The sequence below is a fragment of the Dermacentor variabilis genome, chromosome 7, assembly GCF_050947875.1.
Source record: "Dermacentor variabilis isolate Ectoservices chromosome 7, ASM5094787v1, whole genome shotgun sequence".
Lineage (NCBI taxonomy): Eukaryota > Metazoa > Arthropoda > Arachnida > Ixodida > Ixodidae > Dermacentor > Dermacentor variabilis.
Window position 1 is genome coordinate 149,102,928 of NC_134574.1, and position 22,007 is coordinate 149,124,934.

Genomic DNA, 22,007 nt, shown 5'->3' on the forward strand with positions numbered 1-22,007 from the left:
GATGCGCTGTCAGAGACAGCGCATCACATTGATGATGGTACGGCAGGAGCTCCAACAGCAGGTTTCGCGGCTTTGCGGATATATTCCTTCCTCTCTAAGTCACAGTTATCCGTCTCTCAAGCCCGACTGATCACATTGATAACAAAAACACGCCGATAACGCGGCCGAATCGCCGCTCTGACCACGCACGAAATGCGAAAAGCAATGCAATTGGCACAGCATGTATCCAAAATCCCGGCTTTGCTCGGACCGCATCGACAGAGTGCGGGCGCAGCTATATTTCGAGCCAGAAGCTTGCTTAGGACCAAAGCCAAATGAAAGTGACGGTTTTAGTTCTCATGCGAGTGTATACGCGCTGCAACAACAGGTTCGTGGCATTAAGTGAAAGCGAAATAAAAAGACCGGAACCAACCCACCTGTTAAGAAAAGGCAAAAGCGCCGCGTTTATGAAAGTGAATAACCACTTCTAAATGAGCCGAAATGGCCGTCGGCACAGCTGCACAAAAAACAAAGAAACAAAAAAGTACATCAGATTTCAGTGTGCCGTAATTATCTATGAATTCGTAAGCTCTGTTGAACGCCAGCTGCAGCCTATAGGACGTGTTCGAATAGGTCTCCTTCTGCGGCTACGCAGTAGTGAGTCCGCTTTGTCACATCTTCAGTGGCTTTCTTGATGGCCAACGCTGAATTTCTACGCCAGACATCAGTTATCCTTGTCTTTAGCTAACCTGACGTCCGTCTCGATCATTTAGGCACAATCTTTCACATAACCACAAAGCAATAAATCAAGTGGAGAGAGGTCAGGTGACCTAGCCGGCCAATTTACAGGCCCGTGCCTTCCAATCTATTGCGCATGAAAAGTCGCATCCAGCTACTTTCGCACTCGGCTGCTGCTGTGAGGGTGCCCCATCTTTCTGATAACAGAGAAGTGGAAGACGTGACAGCGGAACTTCGCTGATAAACTGATCCGCTACTCCTTCAAGCATTTCGTTCTGGTAACGCTGTCCAGTCAGTGTGTGATCGAAGAAGATGGGACTGGTTATAGCACCGGCGTAAATTCCGAACCCCACATTGAAGTACCACTGGCACTGGTGCCGATTGCACTTTACCCAGTGTGCATTGTAGTCACTCCCATAGTGTGCACTATGCAAATTTACCTGGGTATTTCTGTGAAAATTGGCTTCAACTGTGCACATGATGTGTCTCAAAAAAAATTGGAGGACGCTTAAGCTTCGCCTTCAAGAGTGGAACGCGACAGCGTTCCCGTCGATCCGCCAAGGGGTATTGGGCTACGGCGCAGCGACTACGCGCACCGCATCGGACGCGGTGAGCGTCGAGCCACGCAGCGTTCGGCGCGACAACGAAATGTGCGCCTCAGCAAGCGACGCACGCCTGAGCCTTAGAAACAGCTAGTTTCTAAGGTAACACCGCGTTCACTAGAGGCGCTTTTGTACCGCTTTGAAGCATCGAACTCGTGGCTCAGTAAATAAAGAAAAAAAAAAAACTCGTGGCTCAGTGGTAACGTCTCCGTCTCACACTCCGGAGACCCTGGTTCGATTCCCACCCAGCCCATCCTGGAAGTTGCTTTTTATTTATGAAGTGCCTGCCGTGATTTATCGCTCACGGCCGACGCCGCGGACGCCGACGCCGACACCGACACCGACGCCGACGACACCGGCTTTTCTGCGACACGAGCTCCTTAACGCTATCGCGTTAAAACATGTGCAGCTGGCGCTAGTGGTGCACGACTGGACTCAACAGCGCAGCTCGTGGTCACCCATGCTCCGTGCCATACATATCAGTCGACGCTGTGGAAGCTAGAGATATGTCTTGCAGTGGCTTCGTTCGCACATGGATATAGTTCGATGTTTATTCACCGCAATTGTGCGCGACTGTTCTTTATATAGACTCAGTATTGAATGAAACAAGTTTCAACCCGTAGAAGTACACTGTGGTACACGGCTGCTAATACGTTGTTTTAGATCATGTTTATTTTCGTTGTTCATTTCAAGTTTTAGTTGCAACCCGTTGCGAGTAGCCACACGTGCATGTTTGCACGAGCGAACGCAACTGGCGCCCAGCGGAGCATAGACGAAACGCGCGGAGCGATAACTTTTCTTGACCGAACTTCTTGCGTAGATTCCACAGCGTTGATTGCTACGTACGAAACGGAGTATAGCTTTTAAGTGGCTTGCCTGAGCTGTTTGTAGGTTTTGCGAGGTTATGCTTGGTTTTGCTAAGTTGTTGGTAGGCTTGGCTAGATCGTTTCTAGGTTTTGCAAGGTTATGGAAGGCTTGGCTAAGTTGTTTATAGGTGTTGCGAGGTTATGCTAGATTTTGCTAAGTTGTCTGGGCGGGCTTGACGCTGGAAGTTTTCGAGCAATCACAGGACGGGATCGCTTTCTCAGCGACGTCGAGCTTTCATGCGCCTTCTTTCCCGTTCCCTGGACTGAAACACGGGATCCTCGACTCGGCGTCGCCTCTTAGCCGCAGCTCCGGCGTGGTTTTCCTGATCAGCTCGGCGGCGACGCATCGCCTCTCGCTTGGCAGTACAGCCAGGACCCGCACACTCTCGAGTTCCAGCGATCGCCACAGAGGGCTAGAAATCAACCGCGGCGCGTTCTAGCATAAAGCGTGTAAGTGGGGCTACTGTAATTTGGTCCTATACTTTAATTCGAACTTTTTCTGCTAGGAGCGCTCAACGCGGCTAAATAATTGGTCTATAAATGTACATATAATAACCGACAACCATAAGTTAACACGGCATTGTTCTGTAAAATAAGCATACCATTGTTTTATTGGACTTATCGTAATAACGTCTATGCTTTATTACTTGAATAATGGTTTTGAGACTTCACTGACGTGTGATAAGCGGCAGATCACCGGTATTGATTGCAGTCCGTGCCGTTTATCTATTCGAATTGTACGGCGGTAATACTTAGAACGAGGTGGTCGTTTCTTTGGGCAGCATCATGCAGGCCAAATGTGGCCAACATTCGATAGCTGCCACCAAGTGAACGTGATCAGCTGCGGTGTTTCACTAGCATAACGGCCATACGGCTTCCGTCGTTAGTGTTCTGCCGCGTCTGGCTGCGTAATGACATGTTGGTTTTAAAAAATGTGCTAGCTAGCACGAGGATTCATCCCTGGAGCCAAGCACAGTCAGCTTGGAGACTACCCACGGAAACTACCCACTTGCAGCCTCTGGGTGCGTGCACCGGTGAGTGGAAAAACATTGCTTCGCATCAACTTTGATTTTCTATGCATGCGAGGCGGATAAAACAGATTCCTGTAGTCATATTTTAAAAGTGGAAAATAATAATAATTACAATGTTATCGCTCATAAAAGGCCATTCAAACGAGGCTGTTGTTATGTTGCCACGTTGCTAAAATTACTAACACGGAGTACACCACAAATAATAATGTTGGCTGTTACTGCATAAATGAGACACTGCTATAAATTCACTGCACATTAGTGGCAAAGGCACCTCCAGTGACACAGTTAGATTAATTGCACTTGAAACATAATAAAAGGACTGCGTTTATTACCTAGTGTCTGACAGAAAAAACTGTCATCTAATCCAGGCTCCATTGACACCATTGCAAGAAATTCACACGCAAAACAGTGTTGTTTATGTGTGTGCTTTTGTGTCATGGAGCATTCTGTGCACTGTTCTTAGTCATACATGGATCACAAACTCACTCGCACTTACACCATAATAATTGAGGCTCTTTATTTTCTTTCGACTCTAGGCTCCAAGACGCTGCTCATATTTGTTCACCCTTTTGGAGTCTGTTTTCTCTAGACCTACAAGACAACAGTGAATGCTTCACCACTGGACGTAACATCAAGGGCCAAAATCCTCACAAGGTATGTTTCTGAACACTTCCAACTAGAACCATGACTTGTTTATTGATCGGACTTACTGTTGCTTCGCCATTTTTGTTTGCATGTTTGTCATGGCTTCATCATTTCTCTTTTCAGGAAGACGGACAAAACATAGATATTGGTCTGCAAGCTGCCCACGCCAAGCCATAAGAAGCTAATGGTCACCCTAATGACAACAGGTCCTCTTGTACTATGTGCCTCACCATGAAATCTTTGCAAGTTTACCAGATAGGACGGTGTGAGCCCTTTCAGGAAAGCAACAGTCTACAGTTTTGTATCGCACCGGGCTGAAATACTAAATTTTTACATACAATTAAGCTTGCTTCCTTTTAAGGGCATTTTATGACAAACCGATAAGTGACACGTTGAGTCGCTTCTTTTCTAGTCATTATAGAGATGACTACCAGAACAGAAACAATGTTGCAATGTTCTGCGTGCTAATGCACAAACTCTGTCATCTCTTTGCAAATCAGCTCGACGGGCATTACTACCAGGTGCCACATTCTCTCTCTCAACAAAAAAAAATTTACATGAAAATGCAAAGAATTTTACAACGATCAAACGCACTCAGTGAAATTCTGAGGAAGTTATACTTCATGATAATTGCAACTGAGGCAGTCACTCATTTTATAATTAATTTTTTTGTACTTAAGACACCCTCACGGCCAGATGGCAATAAAGGGGGCATGGTTACAAATTAGTAAAATAAACAAACAAGTGCAGCGAGTACTGGTAATTTAATAATTATCCTGATTATACAATGCTAGCTCATTATTTTGTGAGAATGTTTGTTGTGCTGGGCTGCTGAGCACGACGTCGCGGAATCGAATCCCGGCCACGGCGGCCGCATTTCGACGGGGGCCAAATGCGAAAACACCCGTGTACGTAGATATAGGTGCACGTTAAAGAACCCCAAGTGGACGAAATTTCCGGAGCCCTCCACTACGGCGTGCCTCATAATCAGAAAGTGGTTTTTGCGCGTAAAACCCCATAATTCTTTTTTAATGTTTGTTATCGGTGATGGCTACGACACGTGAGGGAAGGTAGCTCGATTTCACAGATGTACGGGTAATGAACGATAGAAAGACTTCGTGCAGCATGATTCAATTCCTACCTTAGTGTGATGATCGACGCGGTTTGAAATGTACTTATGCCAGAGTATGAAGTCGTCGTGAAGGGCCGTGTGATAGAAAATGTTTATAAACTAGCGAAAGACAGGCTACTTTACGGCGGTTAGCTAGTGGAATAAGTGCTAGGTTAGTTTTCATTGAGTTTATACTCGCAGTACGGTCGCAATTTTAAACAATGAAACGAGTAGGGTTATTTTTTACTAGTTCAAGTGAAGTGATAAGATTAAAGTGACTAGGTTCCCATAATGCAATGGCATATTCAAGTTTCCACCGTAATATGGTCTTGTAAAGCTGTAGTTTTAACGTAGACGCTGCTTTGGAAAAGTTGCACCGTAAGTACCCGAGGATATGATCAGCATTGTTAATGGTCCAGTTTAAGTTATTTGTAATGTGTGCAGCAAGATATTTATATGACATAATGAAATCTAAGGGAATGCTGCTAAGATGGCAAGTGCTAGGATTAGAATTAAATGTGGATATACGTGCACTATTTTGCCTTTGTTAATTACATAAGGTTCATGTACAGTTTGCATGATGTCAGTAGCTACCCTAACCCTGCACCGTAAGAGACCTAGAAAATGCATCTGCACACAATCGGCCTATTCCACACTTCTCAAACAGACAAATCAATAAAAACAAGTTTTCTTTCTCTTCAGACAGCAGACGACAAACCTGAGCACTATGTGTTCCCACGAAGTGTTTGAAATATGCTAGGACTTAGTTTGGCTCAGCATTAACCCAATAAACAGTCGATGAGCAAGGAAAGCCTCAGCGTGGGAACTTGTCTTCGTCTCGGCCCTCACAAATATGTTTGGTTGTTCAGACGTTCGCTCCAGGCTGAGGCTTCCCTTATTCATATGTGTTACTCAGTTGAAGTGCTCATCTCCTTCCAACCTCCTTGCCTTTTTAGAATGCACAAACTAAGATGTTTTTTTTTCGATATAAAACCGTAAATTGAATTTACAAGGATCCGCGAGCATTAGTTGGTCTTACTGAAACGTTTATTTAGTGTCCTTGTTTATTCACACAACATTTTCAGAGGACCTTGTTAGCACTGTTGTCTCCACAACGTTCCTTGCTTTCCTACGAGTACTGCACTTGTGTCAAAGCCATTACTGCCACACCTGAACACGAAATGTGCAGCAGAGGTATCAAAATAAGAGAATAAGCGCTGTTATATTTAGCGTAAAGTATTTTTCCCCTACGCTACATGTTCCTCGCTAATATATTATGAAAACAGTGCGACATTGCTGCTCGAGCTTATCTTGCTCACAACACACCTTTGCCGAGCACACTTTTGTTTCTTTTTTAGTCTAGCTGAAATCGTCGAACGCAGAAAATATACGTGTAGTATGAAACACGTCAAGCAGCACTGTACGCAACTACAAGTACGAGGGTAGCCCAGCATAAATATTGTTGGCTGCAGCGTCGCTCTGCCTGCTTTAGTGGCACGGCGAACCGATGAGAAAACTTCGCTCGATTTCAGCCTTCAATTCCATTGAATAGATGGCGATCTGTGTTTTTGTGCGTTTCAGGCTTAGTGATTGCGAACATTAAATCCACCTGACCAGTACAAAATTGTGAGCATGTACTGCGTCGTTCACCACTGACAATAAACAATGTGAGCTTACTTGTTTCAAGTGTTTTTTTTTCATTTGAGGCCACTCGGTCACTTGAAAACATAATAAGGATATCTGTAGTCATGTTATAGTACCGTACACGCGATTACAGCCCCCAAAGCGCTAACAAAATGCCCAAAACTTGTGAGCGAGCAGCGCGACCAGCCCCACCAGCCGCTACCCTCAGCGGCCATATTGCTCTCTACGTTATGATGATGATAATAGGATGGATGGATGGATGTGGATGGATGTTATGCGCGTCCCCTTTGGAACGGGGCGGTGTGTTGTGCCACTAAGCTCTTGCTATTATACTGCCTAATGTCCTACCTAGGTTAAACAATAAAACAAGAAGAAAAAAAAGCACTGTGAACTACCACACCCAAATTTTCTGATCCCCTATTTCTAACTGTGCTTTTGTACGTCTCCGTTTTTTGTCGTTTCCCTACTTCCACCAATCCTCCGATCGCCTCCTGCTAATGCCTATAGCGTACATGTTTACTTTTCCACTGCTCTCGCTGAACCCAAGGGCTTCAAGGAGGCCAGTGGTGCCTAAATCGACCGCTGGGTAGATGTCTTCACATTCTAATAAAACATGCTCCATAGTCTTCCTAGCTTTATCGCAGCAAGCACGTGCTTCTTCTTCCATCTTATATCTCGCTTTATAGGTGCGTGTTCTCAGGCATCCCGATCCCGGCATCCCGATGCTAGATTTGCAGTTACTAACTGCCGACCTATATCTATCCTTTGCAGTGCGTCAAAAGTGTGAGTCGATATTGGATTCCTTGCTTTCTGTTAGTGCTAAGAGCATTTTAATAAATGAACAGCATGACTTTGTGAGCCGACAACTTAAAACTATTTGAGACTGTGAACAGTGTTCACCACTGCATCGACTTCCAAAAGGACATTTTTTCACTCTCAAACTGGTGCAGAAACAAAAGGTACTCTTAAATACTTCCAATACTATGGCATTAAGTTATATGCAAAAAACGCACCATGTGAAATTTTGATACACCCTATGTGATGCTCCACTCCTTATGGTCGATGAAATGAAAGATCTTGGTGTGTACTTCGACAATATGCTAAACTTCTCTTCACAGAGATAATTACACAACATGCCCTTCACGCTCTTGGAATTGCATGCCATATATTGCATGATTTTCACTCGCCTATTGTGTTTCTGAAATTCTGCTGTGTGCCGCCAACTACTAGAGTATGCCTCTGTAGGAGGGGGTGCAACGAGCAAAAATTCTGACCTCATCGAACGCATCCAGAATAAACTGATGTCTATCTTCAAGCACCACTTCTGCCATTCAGGCGACCACAGTTCAGCCTTCTCAAATATACTTCAACTCGCACCTCTAGATTCAAGACTTAATTAACCACACCTTTTGTTCCTGTATAAGATGGTCCATGACATTATGCATTCCCTAAAGCTACTTGACCATATGCATTTGTTCGTGCCGCAACAGTATACCAGGTAGCATCCCACATTCGTTTCCTGGCCTTGTTGCAAGATTGTGCTTTATAAGACTCGACTCCAAAACATACTTCAGAGATCATTTCCTGTGTGTTGTGCGTCTGTAGGTAATCACGTAGGATTAACTCCCTTTTACTTTTCCTCGTTTCCTTTTTTCCTTATTTGTTTCTCTATCTCGCATTTTTTTGTCTACCACATTCACGTTTTCTGTACATTTTGTCCGGCATAGTGCTCATTAAGTGCACCAGTACACAGGCTCTGTAACTGTTCCTGGGCACTACAATAAAAATTTGAATGATTGATTATTATCGTAGTATAAAATCGTGCTTTTTAAGTATGTACTAGTATACTATTTCAGTGCAGTAGCTTTTGTGCAATCAAATAAAGGGCATGAATTAAGAAAGTGCAATAATATGCTATGTGCCTGATCACATGCGTTGTGCTATTAATTTCTTCTGAGTTTTAATAATGGCTGGCTACTGTATGCAGTGTTGTGCAATAAAATAATATGCCACAGCAATTGCTGCGTGCCTCGCAGAACAAATGGAATATATCTTTCTCAGTCAAAACATCATAGCAGGCCGAAAACAATAAACTGCAATTTTTCTTTTTGTGGTGACGAAGTGTATAAATTGTGAAAATAACCTGTTTATATATTTCTTATACTATGCAAATGAGCTGCTCCCATACATTCGAATAAGTGCTTCAATAGTACGACTTGGCAAAGGGCAACGAAAGACTCCTATTAAAACCCTCTAAATCTCAAGCTTGTATTATCTGACGGTATGTCATTTCATTAATGTAAAGAAAGACAAACTTGATATGTGGAAACCAGTTACAATAGAACATGGCCCTTACACTGTGAAAATGTTTTGTAGCAATACACTCAATGTGAAGGCCTCAGGATGCAGTGTTGATGCATCAAAACAACCTAGAATAATAGAGGTGCTCCATGGGCTAGATTTGACAGAATCAAGAATTGGGGGGAGACAAGATACGAATTACATACGTTTTAGCTATTCTAGTTTTTTTTTGTGAGTGGTACAGGTGTTTTAATTCTGTTTTGTTGATTTTCTCAGAACCCACTTCTTGACGTTTCTTTCATGCATCAACTAGCATAATTATATTGACACGGATGCTTTATCTGTATCCGGTTACTGTATTTCACCGGCTAAGAAATGTTAAACGTTATCGCTCGGTGCAGGATGCGACTCAACGTATGGGAAGTTTCGCGACTGTTATCGATGGTTCTGTCTGTTGTCGACCAACCTTGCTAATCTGATCGCATACTCGACACGAATTGTGTAGTAGGTTCTGGAAGGCGCGCGGGCACCAGCGAATAGGCTGTAACTTTCGACGACTGATGTATGCAAACCGACGCGCTTGACCCGCAGATGAGATTTTCGACGATTGCCGACATTGCTCACCGCTATCGTTGCGATTGAGCCGGCACTCTGTATTTACCGTCACTACTACGTGGCAATATTTCCAACACATATTTCTTCAGTTATACGTTGCACGCCTAATTCTTACCTAGTTGGCTGTGCTATAAGCTACCAAAAATGAAATGGTACAACAGTTTTTGATATATGGCATCATCGTGCAGGTGTTTGCAAAGCGATCTTGCAGACAGACGACGCGCTAGCGCTGATGTCGATATTTTGTGCACTATTGTTACTTCAAAAATAAAAACAAACTGTTGCTGCAGGCGTCTATTCATTATTCAAACTTGTTTTTTATATCTAAAAGCACATACAGACCACTAACTTATTGCTTCAAGCTTAGTTTACAGCAGGCTGTTTTAGGCCGGACTTTGACGGGTGAAGACGGAATAGTCCAGCAACAGTGCGCCACAGCCGAGGAGCGAGCTTCGGCGCGCGTCGGAGCTTCGCTCTAGTGGTTGCGCGCCCTTTCCCTCCAGCCGAAGCGAAGCGACGCGTTCGCTTGCCAGCGCGCGCCGAAGCTTTCGGCGCGTGCCAGTGGTCGGGGCATAAGTCGCAAAGTATCAGTTCATTTAGACGCAAAATTTTTTTAGTTTTAGTGGAAAATAATATAAAAGGAAAACGTTGTCTGTAAGTTTCTCATTCTTTTTTTCTGATGCTCGCGTCGACTAACGAATGGAGTTGACACTAGGTGTGACGTGTTTCCTGTTGCCAGTTTTTGACGAGTGTCCCTTCTTGTTTAATTTCTTTCTCTATGACTCGGTAGTGTCGAGATTCGGTACCTCACTTCAGCGCTCCTAGATGGTGGCGCCATCCCTGTCAAGAGAAGGCATATCATACGCTTTCGCACCGACATCACATCCGTTACAGGAAGTTTATGGTGGACCCCGGCATGAAACACTTTCGAGTTAAAATACGGGCAAATCAAAACAAGAAATCGTACGCCATACACATGTTTCTTGATAAGAAGTACAGTTTTGCACTTTCTTACGTCAGACAGTCCTTAGTTACATGAATTGCGACCCGCTATGATGGTCCTGCGCTGTCAACGATGAAATCGGGACATACTCGCCAAAGAACATTTCCAACGCAAGCAGATGCTGACACTTCGCCTTCGTTCGCATGGAAAGCAGTGCTTGCACCAGCATTTCTTGCTTCTTGGAGAGGCCGGCTCTTCGCAATCGGCTCGTACATGTAGTATGTACAAGTATGTACGTACGTGTAGTATGCACAAGTATAAACCCCTTACAAGTGATCTTGCACGCGACAGTGCTACAAGCGAGGCGATGGCTGTCGCGTTCACTCGTCGTCTGCAAGCCGAACTCCACGCGAGCGACGGCTTTGAGCGACGACTTCCCGGTATGAGGGCAGCAATATACGCGCTTAAACTAGCGTGACGCATGCTTTATCAAATTAAGTTGATGTATTTTACTGAAGAAGGAGCACAAAATATGTCTGAAGGTCTTGCACTAGGTTCTTATTCTTGCACGTGTAAAATTCAATAGTTTGCTCTTTCCGTGCGACAAACAGTAGTATTTGAGTTATGTACATCCAGTTCCGGCTTCGCACAATTGGCTAGTCGCTCATAGCATTTCCGGGCGACGAGCGACGAGTTCTAGATTTCTAGAAACGAGCGATAGAGCGACAACACCGAGCGATTTGTTCAAGCGACGGCCCGTTTTGTCGCTCGAAGCCGCCGCCCGTCACCGTCGCGCGCAAAATCGCTCTCGTAGAGTTTGGACTTAACGCCGAACTCCTCAGAGAAACGCAAGCTCTCGAAAATTTCCATGACCGTCTCAGCAAAAAACCACCAAAGTACTTTGCACCGTGCTTCGTGTGTAGCGGCAGCAGTCGGTCCGGACGAACACCATTGTTGACGTCACGAGGCGCCTGACCAATCATAGGCGGAAACGAGGCGCGCGAGCTGGGCGTGTCTGCTGCTGCACTTTTCGTCGAAATAAAATATCTTTGCGCTTTCTTTGGCTCAGTTTCGATGCAATATTCGAATTCAGAGGGTTGAAAACCACGGCGTACTGCTCTTCACTCATTTTTTCTGGAAAAGCTTTCAGCTTCCCTCTAAAGAAATGGCAATTTAATATATGTTAATTATTGACTTTTGTTGGCCGCACCACTCGGAATCGGTTACCGTGATTTTTTAAGCGTCTTTGGGGGAGAGGGGTAAGAGTGGATGTCTTCTATCTTAGTATATATTTTTCCATTTCAACATGATCGTAATTTCTTATTTTTACAGTAAACGACTACACCGCGGACAAGGCTTCAAGGTCTCTTTGGTCCACATGCGTGGAGCGCTGCGGCAAAAGAGTGTCCTGCGGTAGTAGCTCTATGAACAAGCGCGGATGCTGCGAGTGCCGTGAGTTACATTATATTTGTACCTTTTAAGTCTTATTGGGATATCAATTATACAGGACGATGTTTTATTTTGGAACCATGCTTACTTGCAGGAGCCAACGTTTCGACAAGTGGAGTTCTTTTCTTCAAGGCGACGTACGCTTTCCTCGCCACAGTATATATAGGTGGGGTTCTTCTAAAGGGGAGAGGGTAGGAGGTGGGAGGGTGCGGAAACGAGGGAAGGTGTGTTAGCGTGTCGAATTGAGAGCAAAAGAACGCTGTGCACAAGGCCGAATCCAGGGCCACCCCCCGCCCCCCGGTCTGTCAACGCACGCGTGTTAGCAGGCGTGTCAAGGGCGTCTGACACACTGACTGAAAAAAAAAGAGGAAAAAACGGGGGGCGGGATACGCCAAGAACTCAAACTAAGTGTTGTTGCCTATAGCTTGAAGGTTAGCATAACGAATAGATTCTAAAGCTCCCTTTGAAACGTTTATGCCTATTGGTTGCAATGTTCTGAACTTATGGATAAGGTATGGTTCTCTGTATTTTCTTTATCATTCAGAACGGAGATTTGACTGTAAGATGTAGAGTTTAAGTTCATCAAAGTTGTGACCTGGTCGGTTGACATGCTCGGCGACGGCTTTGGGAAGCTTTTTAGCTGTGTCCGCGCGATGTCCGTTTAATCTGACGTTCATTGATTGTTCTGTTTCACCGATATATTGTTTCTTACAGAAGGAACATTCAAGCATATAAATCACATCCGAACTTGTACAAGTAAAGCTAGATTTAACTTCATGTGTATAGCTATTTATAACTCCCGCATTCTCCGTGTTTCACCTGAGTGTTAGGGCAGATGAGGGTGAGGAAGGCTCTCGTAATGGTGCTCATGTCCGGTAAGGAATATATATTTTTTTGAACAGCATCAAATAACCATTTTGTCGCTGTCGTAAACCATTCAACCTCCCCGACCAACTTTCATAAACCTGTCTTTGGTTGATCTTTCTATATTGTATTCGCTTCCGTAATACATGATCTTTACCCTAGTTGAAGGTATGAGTTTACTATGTTGTACCCATATTTCTTTAAACATTTCCGAAACGACTTCTTCATGAAAATAATAAAAGGGCAATGCATAAGCTATTGATAAATAGACTGAATAATAAAAATCATATTTTATTTCTTGATTAACTTATATGGCTATTTTTTCTCTATTTCATTGCAGTCAAATAACTTGGATGAAGATAATAACAGATCACGCATTTGTGGTGACGCTACATTTATGAAGGTGATGACGATCTACCCTGGATGTCCTTTTGAATAGATTAGAAGAAATTAGAAGAAATAAAAGTTTGCAAGCATACTTTGTTCTTAAATATATTCGTAATCTGGCACGGTGTTACGAAAATGTTATTCCGTAACAGGGTTGAGTGTTTCGACATATCTATATGGGAGCTGTCCTCGTCGCGGCCATATCTACACGCATGTAGACCTTTTCAACGGCCCGGACGAAAAGGGCTGGCAAGTGGCAAGCGGCGAGCCTTTCCTCTACTGTGGCTTTCGCGAGCAGGTGGGGTACTGCTTGAATGTGTTGTGAAGCAATTTGGACATATTTTACCTCGTTTTCGGAAAATATTTACGTGATATCTATTCATACGAGGATATCGGAGTACCACTATGTCGCCGTTGGGTGCAGCAGTAATTATGTAGAGTATGCAGTAATTTCTCTTGATTGCGCAGACATGCGACATGAGTCGCCAGCCGCTGATATGTAGCTCTTTGTTGTGATCTATCTTGGCTGTAACTTGCGACGATAAGCAGCGGGTTCTGTGGTCTGCCGGCATGAGTTTGACAATGTTCTCGCTTCTTGATGACTTCACAAATAAATTGAAATGTATGTGTGCTCGTGTAGAGCCAACTCAATGTTACTCCGTAACATATAAGCGCAAATTGTTATAGAAGAGCTGCAATATCGTTCTCACGCATTTAAAGTCTACTACGCTGTGATCGCGTTAGCGTCGTGTGTGAGGTCGATGAGCCAACACAGCGATAACAGTGGTAAGTAAAAAAAATTCTACATGACACTTATGCTTCGGCATTCCTTATTTTCCCTGTCAAGAAGTACTATCTAAAAGGGATCGAGTAAAAAAGAATGCGACGGCTATTTGAGAAGACAAAATTTACGCGAAACTGGTTAGTCTGTCGTATAAGACGGGCCCGAAAAATAGAGAACAAGAAAATCGGTTTTCATCCTCTTACGGCCTGTGCAGTTTCAATCTCGCGTATCTAAAGTGGTCAATCGGCTAATTTGGTCGTCGTCTAATGCTAAGAAAAAAAATCCGAGAACACCTAAGCACTTGTGAGTTATGAATGCGAAAGCAATAATGTCCAGTTGAACGCTGAAGAGCGGTTCATCGAGTTTGGCGCGTTTTGATTTGGCCTTACCAGTTTGAACGCAGGCGAGAGCTTGCGGACGAGGAACGCGCGGGTAACACAGGCTTGGGAGAACAAGGGTGACGTGGCGTCGTGGGGCAATACCCTCCGTCCTTACGCAACGCCTGGCTTGCTAACGTGAGCAGGCGTTCCCATTTCGCCTGCTCTACTCGGTCGAGGCGCAGCTCGTGACGGTGGCGTCGCCGGCAATGGCAGTGTGACTTTAGGCGCCGTTCCGCTGCTGCGGGTGACAGACACTGGCTCTTTTGCTCAATGGGCCATTTGAAGCTATTGCTTCAAACAGAAAAAAAAAACACGGGCTAACGTTGCAGTAAGGCCACGCTCGCTCATGCTGTATGCTCTGTATATGCGCTATAAAACAAGCAGCTACCACGTGCCCAAGGTAATGTTAGCCAAGCTATTCACTGGAAAAACGATTACAAAAACACTGCAAGATACACTTATAAGTCCTTCGGTGTTTAGTTGCCAGCGGTCTGACGACCGAACAAATTGTGTCTTGCACCATGCTTTTTCAAATCTTTTATATTTATCCCTTTGAGGGTCGAATTATTTTGAAAAAAGCTTTCCCAGGTGGTCAAATTACTTTATTGCGGATCTTGAATGTACAAAATGTATAAAGTCGGGAATAAATAGTAAAAAATAATTAGGAACAGTATTTTAGTGTCGGCATAACTCACAACTGCAAAATGTGCAATAGTATTTTCGAGCGTGGTACTCCTTGAAACACGGGTCTACCCACAGCGGCTTATCGCAGTCTGCACACCTAAAATGCGTGTCTGTTCTCTTGGAGCGATGAGTTGTGCTAGCGCACACATGACATCTCTGCGTGCCGCTGCCTTGGGCAGAGGTCTGAGGCACCCTCTCGCGTAAGCGCGTTGCCGCGAAGAGCGAGAATACTTCGTGAGCGGTGGTGATAAACCAGCTAAGGGCAGTGCCAATCAAGATAGAAATCAACTTCCGCTGCCCCTGCGAGAGCGTGCCGACAAGGAGAAAAACCACGTTTCGCGCGCCTCTGTTGCGACCACGCGGCGGAACCGAAACCGCGAAAGCGCGTTGCCACTGAGAGCGAGAATACCTCGCGAACGGCGCTGATAAGCAAGCTAAGAGCAGCGCCAATCAAGATAGAAATCTACTTCCACCGCCCTGCAAGAGAGTTCCGACAAAGAAAAAAATGACGTTTCGCGCGCCTCCGTTGCGACCACGCGGCGAAACCGAAACCGCCAAAGGGGCGTTGCCGCAGTCTCAGCGACGCGCTGAAGCTAGCAATCAGCTCTGTTTATCTCCCCAAGAAGGTAGCACCAATTTCAAACGCATCTTGTAAGAGCTAACAGGTGGCAGCACCTCCCGGTGAGCACGCACCGTCATTATGGCGCGAAATTTCAAACGGAGGGTCGGAACCGTACCCGTACGGCTAAGACCTTGCGGGACAGAAAACCGCAGCCGTACATGTACGGTGAATACCGTCAAAGGGTTAAATGCGACAGCATTACAGGCCTCATTGTGCAACCCCGCTGTCATCCGAAAGTCACGGCTGAAAGCAGTAGCAGAAAAGCCGTTGCAGTAAACGCCTTGGCAGAAAAACACCGCACGAATTGCGCCCATCTTTATCTAACAAAGAGAAAAAAATCCTAGGATATACCTAATTCTTATGAGTTGTGAAAGCGAAAGCCATTATGTCATTTTAACGCCGCTGAGCATTCTTTCGAGTTTTGCTGCGGGGTACGTTATTGAGTTTTGCGATTGAATTGATGCGTTTTTTTTTTTTCACAGCGATGCTGTTAGCCTCTAGTTGGTCGGAATTTTTCGTGGCATGCTTACCCAAGAACCGTCAGCTGGAAAATAAGTTTCTACGTGACAGCAATATGTTTTCTCGCATATTCGTATTAAAATCCGGAGCTATCATGTCTGCAGCTTGTGTGTAAGTCCTACTTACGCATTTTCTGATGCAATTTAGTTTTAAACGATAATACAGTTCAATAAAGCACTTGCGCTTGGCGGACGGCCTAGAAGAATATTCCGCACACGTGCGTGCGCGCATGACGTACCTCGCATGCGGTGCTGGTACTTGTGCAACGTCGTCTAACGTCAGTTGGGGTGGCGATACTTGTCTATGACCCGCACCAGCTTTGCTGTACATCCACTTTCACAGTGTAGGATGGAATCGGACTTTTCGGTACAGTTTATACTTTAGCATGCTGGCTGTAGACCGGAATCACTTGGACAATATTGCTGAGAATTTAAGGACGCCACATGTCACCGATGTCCTGCAGAACGAGAGGCCGGGGAAGTTGCAGCGTCTACCAACGAGACATCGACGAGAGGCCCCACGGCGTCACGTCACTATAGCTGCTCCTTCAAGGAGCGCTGGTGAGGTGGCCTCGCGGCGTTCTTTATGGCTGATTCACTGTGATCACGCTTTATTATTGCAATATCAGCAGTTAATTTGACTTTTCGGCAATCTCTTACTGTGATTTCTGTCTTCGGGTTTTTCAGGTTTATATAGGCAAGGTAACAGAAACAGTCTATATGAAACCTGGTATTTCTTGCAACAGAAGTCAAACATGCTGTTGTCCTCAATGGAACGTAGCTTTGCTGGGTTCGGCGAGGAAAGGAAATCGCAGAGGCACCGGCAGCAAAGCGTTTTAGTCAAGCTGTGTCCATGCGAGAGGGACCGCTAGAGGCTGTGCATCTTCCTTGCAATCGTCAGTACTAAGCTAGAGCTCCGAACATGACTCACTGGAATTTCCCAGGTCTAATTCTTTCTCGAAGTGAAGAAATGACCAGCAACAAAACAATTCTGGCATTAAAAAAAAACGGTCGTTGTCGCTTGAGCCGCCTGACATGAGCCACCATTTTTAAAACCTAGGGGAGCCAGTCTTTTGCTGCGTTTTTTTTTTGCCGACCACGTCCTCAAACTACGAGTATGTATTGCAGCTACTTCCCTCACCCACCTTAATCTAGCTTTAGCCTGCCATCTACCCTTGGACATTTTGCAGACATTCCATGAGAAACAAAGCATTACCATAGAATATAATAGGTATTGATGTTCCCTTATGACTCCTATTGACCGTTCTCACGGATCACTTCGTTCTAGAGAAACGAGATGGCGCATTCCGCGTCGCGCCGCACGTTGCCTCACCGACCGCGCACGAATACGAAACCACTACCGCTTCCACCTTGCTTCTGTGCGATAAGCTGTCGAAAATTCAACTGAGAATTCGCCTGCGCACTCTGTTCCGATCATGATGCATTTAATTATGTGGACTGAAGACGTGTGCAATAGTTAGCTGCAAAGAATGCGGCTGTCATAATAAGAAAGGCAATGAATCTGTCTGGCTAAGTTCGCGCGCTCCGTACATGTTACCGGCACTTCCAGATGTACTCGAGGATTCTGAATAGTGATTCTTTTCAGACTCGGATAATCTTTTTCTTAAATGACTCGATTCTTGGCCAATACTTCATAGTGGGTGTGAGCCACTCTCGGAGGAAAGCAAATCAAAGCACAGGCAAAGGAAGACCCTACGATGATATGACGACGGATCCGTACCTCACGTGTTTCCTTCGGTCGAGGATATGTACCGCCAGTGGTTCTACGACGCATTGGACACACTAGAGTCCTCGCTAGACGACTAGTGTCCGCGACATATGTGGCAGCACATGACACTGAGCAGCATTTGACTGAGAATGGTGACAGCACGTACTGTCACCCAAAACGTTTACGGACACGGAGTATCAGGAAACGTCCAATTTCCGAGCAGCCCGCAATAGCAGTCAGTAAAACCGAGCATCCCAATGCTGTTCACATATACTGGTAGAAGCTGCAAACACGAATACTAGTGTGCGCTGTGAAGCTGCTCGGAAATTGGACGTTTTCTGACATCCCGTCGTGCGTAAACGTTTTTGGTTGAACGTACTTGTTGAAGTTCTTCGGGCTTGATCTTGAACCTTAACGGCTCAGCGTTCACCGTAGTATGCTCGTAGATATAACAAGGCAACTCAGTACACCCTTGAAAACGTTTCATAATGTTGTAGAGATGCTTTCGAGCTATAAATGTGAGCAGCTGCGAGATCTCTGGCCCGAGGTGGCTATAAGGTTGTCAAAGTTGCTTTGACTATCCCAGTTACGTCATGAACATATGAGAGATCGTTTACATGCCTCCGTCGCGTCAAATCGTACCGGAGGTCAATAATGGGGCAATCGCAGTTAAATTACATAGCAGCTCTCCATGGGCATAAAGAGTTCTCCCGCAAAGTAAATTTCTGTGGCATCGCGGACGAGTTTATTTAGAGATGAACTGACCGTAGAAACACCTTCTTAATTGTGCGGTAGCCTTTGCATAAAAGGACAGTGAACTTCACAGTTTAATGTGCTCGCTTTATTCTAGCTGTCGCAGCTCCTGACCTGAAGTTATCTCCCCCCATGAAACCTGCATTTGGCCGCTTCGTTATTAAAACCTCTGCCCTTTGGGTTTTGTTCTTGTCTTTTGGTTTTCTGTCGAGTCGGTAGTTCGATGACATTTTTGAACGGCAGAGAGCTTATGACCTGTATTTAGAGTTTATATCGTTAGCTATTTGTGGAAATCTCATTCTGCATGGGCTAAAAGAAAGTAGAAGGCACCACATAAACAAAAGCTCCTGTAGCTACCCTCGTTGATGAAAAAAAATTCCCTTGGTGAACCAGCGTAGCTATCTTATTGATCTTCATAGACTTGCCACGACCGTTCTAACGTGTCATTAACCACACAGAGCTAGTGGTAATGTCTAGGTGACCGAAAAAGAGAGCAAGAATTACCTTTCTTAGACACGAAGACTTTAAAAATTCTATTTATTTTTTCGAATGGCTAGCTTATTCTGGATGTGTTTGTATTGCCCAGTGGTTCTTAGGTGGTGGTGATAAACTTTATTGATAGAGGGAAGGGTAAAGAGGGACGTGGCTGAGGGTTAGGGCGCCAGTAAGGCCCTGGGCCTGCTTGGCCTTTTCCGCCCAGTCCACCAGTTCAAGTTGTCGGTCGACGTCCCCGGAACTGAGCCAGGCTGTCCAGTCAGTCTCGCTGCTGACGGGGGGATGACAGAACGGGAGCGAGGTTCATTCCCACATTATGTGTGTGAGTGTTCCTGTTTCTGAACAGAGCCTACATTTGTCGCTTTCCCTGCCCCCTGTGATTTTGTTAATGTATTTTGGGTGTGGGTATGTATTTGTCTGAAGTCGCCGAAACGCGACCGCTTGCGTTTTGTCGAGTTGCTTGGCCGATGGTGGGAGCGCGCGACGCCTCAAGCGATACCGATGGGCTATTTCATAAGTCTCGCAGGGTTCCTCGTGTCTCTCCTCCTCATTCACGCCGTCCGCATCCGCGGACGAGGCTCGGCGCGCGAGATCTCGAGCCAAACTGTGAGCCGACGCGTTGCCGGGCACAGCCGCGTGAGCGGGGGTCCACACGAGGGTTGTCAAGCTGCTTAGGGGGCGTCGTGTGAGGACATGGTACGCCTGTTTGCAAATTCTACCACGGACGAAATTGCCGATGGCCTGCTTGCTGTCGCTGATGACGGTATTCGCTTCCGCATGCATGGCCATGGCAATCGCGGTTTCCTCCGCTTCCACCACTCGGCCAGCCGTGATTGTTGTATGTTCTATCAGTCCTCCGTTGTGATCAGCTACCACCGCAGTCATGAAGTCGCCGCGAGGGTGTCTGGCTGCGTCTGTGTAGACCACTCCATCTTGCGAGCCGTAGCGTCGCCAAATGGCTTCACTATGTGCCTGCCGACGGCCCTGATGGAACTCGGGGTCCATGTTGCGGGGTAGAGGTGGGGCATAAATATGCCCCCTGACCTTTCGCGGAATCGTAATGTACTCTGTAACCTCGGGGATAGCCTCGAGACTGAGCTTCCGGAGGACGGTGCGGCCAGCCGGGGTTAGCGAGAGACGACGGACTTGGGCTGTGTGGTGAGCGTCTAAGAGCTCCTCGATCGTGTTATGCATGCCTAAGGCCTCTAGCCTTGCGGTGGCCGCGTGGTCCGGAAGGCCCAAGGCTGCCTGAGTGCTTCGTCGGATTATGGTGTTTAATTTGACTAAGTCCGTGGGTGCGAGTTTGACATATGGTGTCGAGTACATGATTCTGCTGGTTATGTTAACTTGTTGAGGAAATTTTTCTATTGCCCACTGTTTCCTCCCACTTTTTCAGTTTCCGTTTTCAATTATTTACTTAGAAGTAGCCTGAAAATCATGCAGTCATTCTTTTTAGCATATTTGCTAGGCTTTAGAAACAAATAAACCTGATGTTTACATATATCGCATCTCCGCCTTTGTACATTTCTTGCCAAGGAGCATGCAAGAACAGGGGAGGGGGGGGACGAAAAAAGAAGTGGTAGGCGATCATAATCTTTGACTTAGGTGTCTCTTAGTCGCACTCGCACCTCGGCGTTGGTGTTCTTTAGGTTATATTTAGGCGAACGCAACGCAAGAACCAAGCTCGGAGGCAGCAGTTTTTCATTGATTGATTAGCCGGTTAAATATCATGCCACTTTCTTGTGTGTGACGTCATTACTTTCATTTTCTACTTCCGGGTTTCCCTGTATTTTGACAAACTCGTGCTCATGTGGCGGGTCTCAAAACGTGTACAATTCTGAGCTTTGGTGTGTGGTAAACAGTGATTTCTAACTAATTCTAATTATTGCAGAAACATCGTTAACTCACCTTGTAATAAACCGATGCTCTGATATTATATCTCTAATGGAACCCATAAATGTTGTACTATAATATTTTTTTCTGATTTTCTGATTTATTTTGAATATCGTTCCTGGCTGTCTCGGTGATATTGAATCAATTTTAATTATTCCAGACACTTCAGTAACTCAATTTGTTACTAAACTTATGCTCTGATATCATGTCTTTAATGAAACCCACGAATTTTTTACTGTACTCTATTTTTTTTGTTTTTTCTGATTTATTTTGAATTTCCTACCCGGTCGTCTCAGGAGGTGAACCGGAAGTGCCGCGAAAGAAACGAGGGTGTCACTCGGTGCTCGTGCCACTAAAAGAGAGCGTGCGAATTGCATTGTGTACATTACGTGTACGTGTACGTGTGTACGTGCACGTACATGTGTACATTGCGTGGACACGTGTACATTGCGAGCAATGTACACGTGTCTAACCGCGTTTTTAGTAGTATAAATACACCTGCGTGAACTGGCAATAAATCTGTTGTTGAAAGTTAACGCTGTATGTTTGTCTAATTTGCCTTTCCATGTACCTCTCATTCTGCCTGGGCTACAAGAAAGAAGGTGCCGTATACCGGGCGTCCGAGTTAAATTGGACCAATATTCAAAAAAAGAAATGAACCAAGAACTCTACAGAAATTGTATTTGCCGAATGCATAGTAGCCGTAGTCGTGTGTTCTTAGAGCGGGTATATTTTTCATCGCGAAGTATTAATTAATTGCTTTTAACTAATTATATTGTTATTTTTGCTTAAATCGGAAACATGTCAATCACAAAGTTGTTGGGCACCTCAAATAACCTCCGAATCACGCATTTCTTTCGCGCTCAGCTTTGCCTAATTGGTTTTTCAAAAAAAAAAAGAAAAGAAACGAGAAGCTCGCGAGAAATCCAAAATACGAAATAGATACGCGCTCGCGCGCCTCTGCTGAAGCGCTC